This window comes from Diorhabda sublineata, unplaced genomic scaffold, assembly GCF_026230105.1.
Source record: "Diorhabda sublineata isolate icDioSubl1.1 unplaced genomic scaffold, icDioSubl1.1 Dsub_286, whole genome shotgun sequence".
Taxonomy (NCBI): Eukaryota; Metazoa; Arthropoda; class Insecta; order Coleoptera; family Chrysomelidae; genus Diorhabda; species Diorhabda sublineata.
In genome coordinates, this window is record NW_026614228.1 from 2,897 (window position 1) to 10,727 (window position 7,831).

Below are 7,831 nucleotides of genomic sequence, written 5' to 3' on the forward strand. Positions count from 1 at the left end.
AATTTATTGTTATTTCTTTATATTTTAGATTATTTTTATATTTAAGGAATATAACTTATGTAATATTTTTTTTCTATAATTTATTTAACAATAAGAGTATGTGAAGGTGCTTTAGGGTTATCTATATTGATTTTAATAGTTCGTGTTCATGGTAATGATTATATCACAACTTTTTCTTTTTTATGATAATATATTTATTAGGGTTATTGATATTGATTCCTTTAAGTTTTAAAAATTTTTGATTAATACAATGGTTTTTTTTTATTTTATCTTTTAGATTTATTTTTAATTATAGAGGGTTTTTTCAAGTTTTTAATATTTCTTATTTTTTAGGATTAGATATGTTATCTTATAGTCTAATTTTATTAAGGTTTTGAATTTGTAGTTTAATGATTTTAGCTAGAGTTAAATTGTATTTTAATAATGAATATCATAATTTATTTTAATAATTTTGGTTATTTTATTATTAAGTCTTTATTTAACATTTTCTTCATTAAATTTATTTATTTTTTATTTATTTTTTGAAATTAGATTAATCCCCACTTTAATTTTAATTATAGGATGAGGGTATCAACCTGAACGTTTAGAGGCTGGTATTTATTTGTTATTTTATACTTTATTAATATCATTGCCTATAATAATTATAATTTTTTATTTAAGAGAAAAATATTATTTAACTATATTTATTTGTATAAATTTAGAATTAGATTCTTTTTTTATATTTTTATGTATTAATTTGGTTTTTTTTGTTAAGATTCCAATATTTTTTTTGCATTTATGACTTCCTAAAGCACATGTAGAGGCACCTATTTCTGGTTCAATAATTTTAGCAGGTATTATATTAAAATTAGGAGGATATGGACTTTTACGTTTTATGCTTATTTTTAAACAGTTTTTAATAAATTTAAATATTTTTTTTATGATAATTTGTTTATTAGGAGGCTTTATTGTTTCTTTAATTTGTGTTCGTCAAAGTGATATAAAATCTTTAATTGCTTATTCTTCTGTTTCTCATATAAGTTTAGTTTTAGCAGGTATTATGACTTTAAATTATTGAGGGTTATGAGGGGCTTTATTAATAATATTGGCCCATGGTTTATGTTCTTCAGGTTTATTTTGTTTAGCTAATATTTCTTATGAACGAATTCACAGTCGAAGTTTATATTTAAATAAGGGTTTATTGAATATTATGCCTAATTTAAGATTAATTTGATTTCTTTTAGTTTCTTCTAATATAGCAGCTCCTCCTTCATTAAATTTAATAAGAGAAATTATGTTAATTAATAGAATTTTATCTTTTAGTTTATTTAGTATACTATTTTTATCTTTGATATCATTTTTTAGGGCTGTTTATTCATTATTTTTATATTCATATACCCAACATGGTCAGTATTATTCAGGCTTATATATATTTAATAGGGGGCTAATTCGTGAGTATTTACTAATAATTTTACATTGATTACCTTTAAATTTATTATTTTTAAAATTAGAATTTCTAGTTCAATGAATTTAATCTAAATAGTTTAATAAAAATATTAGTTTGTGGTACTAAAGATATGAATAAAGATTTAGATTATTTGTTATATTTATTTTATAATATTTTTATATTTGAGATTAACATTATTAATTTCTTCATTATATTTATTGGTTGTAAATTTAACTTATATTTTAGAATTTAATTTTATAATATTAAATTCTACTAATATTTATTTTGTTGTTTTATTAGATTGAATATCTTTGTTATTTATAAGGTTTGTTTTATTTATTTCTTCTATAGTAATTTTTTATAGAGAGGAATATATAGCTGAAGATATTTATAAGAATCGGTTTATTTTATTAGTAGTAATATTTGTTTTATCTATAATATTATTAATTATTTCACCTAATTTAATTTCTATTTTATTAGGTTGAGATGGATTAGGATTAGTTTCTTATTGTTTAGTGATTTATTATCAAAATTTAAAAAGTTTTAGGGCTGGAATATTAACTGCTTTAAGGAATCGAATTGGTGATGTAGCTTTATTAATATCAATTGCTTGAATATTAAATTTTGGTAGATGAAATTTTATTTTTTATTTAGAAATTATAAAGGAGGATTATGTTATACAATTAATTAGATATTTAGTAGTTTTAGCGGCAATAACAAAGAGAGCTCAAATTCCTTTTTCTTCTTGGTTGCCTGCAGCAATAGCAGCTCCTACACCTGTTTCTTCTTTAGTTCATTCTTCTACATTAGTTACTGCTGGGGTTTATTTATTAATCCGTTTTAATTTTTCATTTAGTAATAATTTGATAATAATTTTATTATTTATTTCATCAATAACAATATTTATATCAGGTTTAGGGGCTAATTTTGAATTTGATTTAAAAAAAATTATTGCTTTATCAACTTTAAGACAATTGGGTTTAATAATATCAATTTTAGCTTTAGGAGAGTATAAATTAGCATTTTTTCATTTATTAATTCATGCATTATTTAAAGCTTTATTATTTATGTGTGCTGGTAATATCATTCATAATTTATTTAATTGTCAAGATATTCGTTTTATAGGAGGGTTAGTAAAACATTTGCCTTTAACATGTACTTATTTAAATATTTGTAATTTATCTTTATGTGGTTTACCTTTTATATCTGGGTTTTATTCTAAAGATTTAGTGGTTGAATTTATATCAATAAATTATTTAAATATTTATATTTATTTAATTTTTTATATTTCTATTGGTTTAACCGTATCTTATAGATTTCGTTTAACTTATTATTCCATAATTGGGAATTTTAATTTTATATCTTTGCATATTATTCAGGAAAGAAGAATAATTATATTAAAAGGAATAAGAGGATTAATTTTATTTGTAATTTTTAGAGGCAGTATATTTTCATGGTTACTTTTTTCTACTCCTTATTTTATTTGTTTAACTTTTTTTATAAAAATATTAACATTATTTGTAATTATAATTGGTGGATGGTTAGGGTATGAATTAGCTAAATTTAAGCTTTCTTATCAATTATTAACTTTAAAATTTTTAACTTCAAGTTTATTTATAAGTATAATATGAAATATACCTTATTTATCTACATTAGGGGTTAATTATTTGCCTTTATATATAGGAAAATTATATTTAAAAATTTTTGATCAAGGCTGATTTGAATATTATGGTGGTCAACAAATATCAAAAAATTTAAAAATATTAACTTTAATACAATTATTTTCAATTAATCATTTAAAAATTTATTTATTATTATTGATTTTTTGATTAATATTTTTACTATTAAATATTTACTTAAATAGCTTATAAAGAGTGTAATTTTGAAGAAATTAAGGAAGTCAGAGACTTTTAAGTATTTATAAGAAAAAATCTAATTTTACAATGAAAATGTAATGTTTTTTTTAAACTATATAAATAGAAATAAAAACAAAATTTCATTGCTTAAGAATTAAGTTAGAAGCTTATTCTTGGTTTTCTTATTTCTTTAATTGGAGAATAACTCATTTTTATCATTAACAGTGATAGACCTCTTTTTGGTTTCAATTAAAAATAAGGATTTATATAAATCAAACTTTTAGGTCGAAACTAAATACAATATTTTGCTTCTTATTTAAGATAAATTGAGTTATTCAATAATTTTTAAATGCAACTTAAATGTTATAATTAACTATTATCCTAATTAATTCAATTTAATGCTCCTTGGTTTCATTCATGGTATAAACCTCATAATAAAATAAAAATAAAGATAATTAAAATTATTGAATAATTTATAATATTAGAAATTTTTATTGTTATAATTAATGGTAAAAGTAAGGTAATTTCGACGTCAAAAATTAAAAAAATAATTGCAATTAAAAAAAAATGAAGAGAAAAGGGCAGACGAGCTGAAGTTTTAGGGTCAAATCCACATTCAAATGGGCTTCTTTTTTCTCGATCATAATAACTTTTTTTAGAAATTAAATTTAAAATAATTGTTAATATTATTAAAATCAAACAAATTATTATTATTAATCTTATTAAAATTTTAATTATTTATACTAGAATCTAGATTTTTTGATTGGAAGTCAAATATAATTTTTATATTATATAAATTATCTACCTCATCAATAGATAGAAATATATAAGAATAATCATACTACATCAACAAAGTGTCAATATCAAGCAGCTGCTTCAAATCCAAAGTGATGGATAGAAGAAAAATGATTTAAAAATTGACGAATTGTACAAATTAATAAAAATGTTGTTCCAATAATTACATGTAATCCATGAAATCCAGTTGCTATAAAAAAAGATGAACCGTAGACTGAATCTGCAATAGAAAATGGAGCTTCAATATATTCATATCCTTGAAGGATTGTGAAGTAGATTCCTAGAGTTACTGTAAAAAATTAATCCTTGGAGACCTTGAGAAAAATTGTTTTCTATTAGTCTATGGTGAGCTCATGTTACAGTTAACCCTGATGTTAATAAAATTAAAGTATTAAGAAGAGGGATTTCAATTGGGTTAAATGTTTGGATTCCTTTTGGGGGCCATAATAATCCTAGTTCAATTCTTGGTGCTAATGATCTATGGAAAAATCCTCAAAAAAAAGAAATAAAAAAAAATACTTCAGATGTAATAAATAAAATTATTCCTCAACGTAAGCCTTTAGTAACTAAAAGAGTATGTAATCCTTGATAGGTTCCTTCTCGAACAATATCTCGTCATCATTGGTATATAATTAATATTGTAATTAATAAACCGATTATTAATAGGTTATTATTATATAAATGAAATCATTTAATTAATCCTATTATTGTAGATATAGCTCCTAATGCTCCTAATAAGGGTCATGGACTAATATCAACTAAATGAAAAGGGTGATTTTTATGTATTGACATTAATTTACTTCACTAGAATATAAAGTTCTTAAAATAGCAAAAACATAAGATTGAATAATTGCAACTGCTGATTCAAGTGTTAAAAGTAAAATTTGAATAATAATTAATAAATTTACTAAGGTGATTGTTATTATAGGTCCTGTATTACCTAATAAAGTTATTAATAAATGACCAGCAATTATATTAGCAGATAAACGAATAGCTAAAGTCCCGGGTCGAATTACATTTCTAATAGTTTCAATACATACTATAAAAGGTATAAGGATTGGAGGAGTTCCCTGAGGAACTAAATGAGCTAATATATGGATAGTATTATTTAATCATCCATAGATTATAAATCTCACTCATAATGGTAAAGCTAATCTTAATGTTAAAGTTATGTGTCTTGTTCTTGTAAAAATATAGGGGAATAAGCCTAGAAAATTATTAAATAAAATAATAGAAAACAAGGAAATAAAAATTAATGTTCTTCCTTGTGATTTATAATTTCCTATTAAAATTTTAAATTCTTTATGTAAAGTTATAATAATTTTATTTCAAAAAATATTAAATCGTGAAGGGACTAATCAAAATAATGGGGGGATAATTCTTAATCCAATTAAAGTTCTTAATCAATTTAATGAGAAGTTAAAGTTTGAAGTAGGGTCAAAGGATGAAAACAAATTTATTATCATTTTCAATTAAAATTTATTTTATTAATTTTAGTTTCAGTTATTTTAATTTTATAAAAAAAATTAAAATAATTTAAATTATTAAAACAAAAGAAAATTCTTAAAAAGAAAAATATTAATGTTAGTCAGTATAATGGTATTATTTGTGGAATTAAAAATTATCAAAGTGATTATTTTAGCTTGACAAACTAATGTTATAAATTAACTAAATTTTTCATTAGAAATATCCGTTATAATATTATAGATGATTTAAAATTCCATTGCTTACTTTCAGCCATCTAATGATAATTCAATTATTTTAATAATTCATTTAGAAAAGTATTTAGGTGAAATTCTTTCAATTACAATTGGTATAAATCTGTGGTTAGATCCACAAATTTCTGAACATTGGCCATAAAATAATCCTGATCGATTAATTGAAAATCTTGTTTGATTTAATCGTCCAGGGGTGCCGTCAATTTTCACCCCCAGTGAAGGGATTGTTCATGAATGAATAACATCTGCAGATGTAACTAATATTCGAATATTCGATTCAAAGGGGATTATTACTCGATTATCTACATCTAAAAGACGGAAATTGAATGAATTTATATCATTAATTGGGATTATATATGAGTCAAATTCAATAGTTTTAAAATCTGAATATTCATAAGATCAGTATCATTGATGTCCAATTGTTTTAATAGTGATTATTGGGTTATTAATTTCATCTAAAATATAAATTAATCGTAGAGAAGGGATGGCAATAAAAACTAAAGTAATAGTTGGTAAAATAGTTCAAATAATTTCAATTAATTGACCTTCTAATAAGTAACGATGTAAAAATTTATTAAAAAATAGTGATAATAATAATTGGCCAACTAATACAGTAATAATTACTAAAATTATTAAAGCATGATCATGAAAATATGATAATTGTTCTATTAAAGGTGATGCTCTATCTTGTAATATGAAACTTTTTCAAGTTGAAATTTCTAAAAAAAGTTTAAACTTTATGTTTGGGGTTTAAGTCCAATGCACTAATCTGCCATATTAGAAATTAGCAGATAATATTGGTAATTCGGAATAACTATGTTCTGCTGGGGGTTAAATTGTAATCATTCAATTGAAGAATTTATTCTTAATGAACTAATTCTTTTTCGTTGTATAGAGAAAGCCTCTCAAAAAATAAATAATAAAAAAATTACTCTAATAAGGGAAATTAAAGATCCAATTGATGAAACAATATTTCATAGAGTAAAAATATCAGGATAGTCTGAGTATCGTCGTGGTATTCCTATTAATCCTAAAAAATGTTGTGGAAAAAACGTTAAATTTACTCCAATAAATATAATAAAAAATTGAATTTTTAAGTAGAAATTATTTAAGGTTAATCCTGTAAATAAAGGAAATCATTGAACAATTCCTGCTATAATTGCAAATACTGCCCCTATAGAAAGAACATAATGAAAATGAGCAACAACGTAATAAGTATCATGTAAAACAATATCAATTGAAGAGTTAGCTAAAACTACTCCTGTTAATCCTCCGACTGTGAATAAAAAAATAAACCCTAGTGCTCATAATGTTGTAGGCCTATAGTTAATTCTTGATCCGTGAAAAGTAGCTAATCATCTAAAAACTTTAATTCCAGTAGGAACTGCAATAATCATAGTAGCTGAAGTAAAATAAGCTCGGGTATCGACATCTATACCTACTGTAAATATATGGTGAGCTCAAACAATAAATCCTAATAAACCAATTGCTATTATAGCATAAATTATACCTAAAGTTCCAAAAGCTTCTTTTTTTCTACTTTCTTGTCTTACAATATGAGAAATTAAACCGAAACCTGGGAGAATTAAAATATAAACTTCAGGATGTCCAAAAAATCAAAATAAATGTTGGTATAAAATTGGGTCCCCTCCTCCAGCGGGATCAAAAAAAGAGGTATTTAAATTTCGATCAGTTAACAATATAGTAATTGCTCCTGCTAAAACTGGCAAAGATAAAAGTAAGAGGATTGCTGTAATTACAACAGCTCAAACAAATAAAGGTATTCGGTCTAAAGTTATGCCTTTGGGTCGTATATTGATTACTGTGGTAATAAAATTAATAGCCCCTAAAATTGAGGAAATTCCTGCTAAATGTAAACTAAAAATAGCTAAATCTACTGAAGATCCCCCATGAGCAATATTAGATGAAAGAGGAGGGTAAACTGTTCATCCAGTTCCTGCACCTCTTTCTACAATTCTTCTTATAATTAGAAGGAATAAAGAAGGAGGTAATAATCAGAAACTTATATTATTTAA

The 7,831-nt window shown here is 23.1% G+C and overlaps 4 pseudogenes; 1 reads left to right on the top strand and 3 right to left on the bottom strand.

Annotated features, from left to right (window-relative positions):
• Positions 1-2,080: 2,080 nt before the first annotated feature.
• Positions 2,081-3,281, top strand: LOC130452201 (NADH-ubiquinone oxidoreductase chain 5-like; annotated as a pseudogene).
• Positions 3,282-3,664: 383 nt separating this feature from the next.
• LOC130452198 (cytochrome c oxidase subunit 3-like) lies at positions 3,665-5,217 on the bottom strand (annotated as a pseudogene).
• Positions 5,218-5,824: 607 nt separating this feature from the next.
• LOC130452199 (cytochrome c oxidase subunit 2-like) lies at positions 5,825-6,509 on the bottom strand (annotated as a pseudogene).
• LOC130452200 (cytochrome c oxidase subunit 1-like) lies at positions 5,825-7,399 on the bottom strand (annotated as a pseudogene).
• Positions 7,400-7,831: the final 432 nt, after the last annotated feature.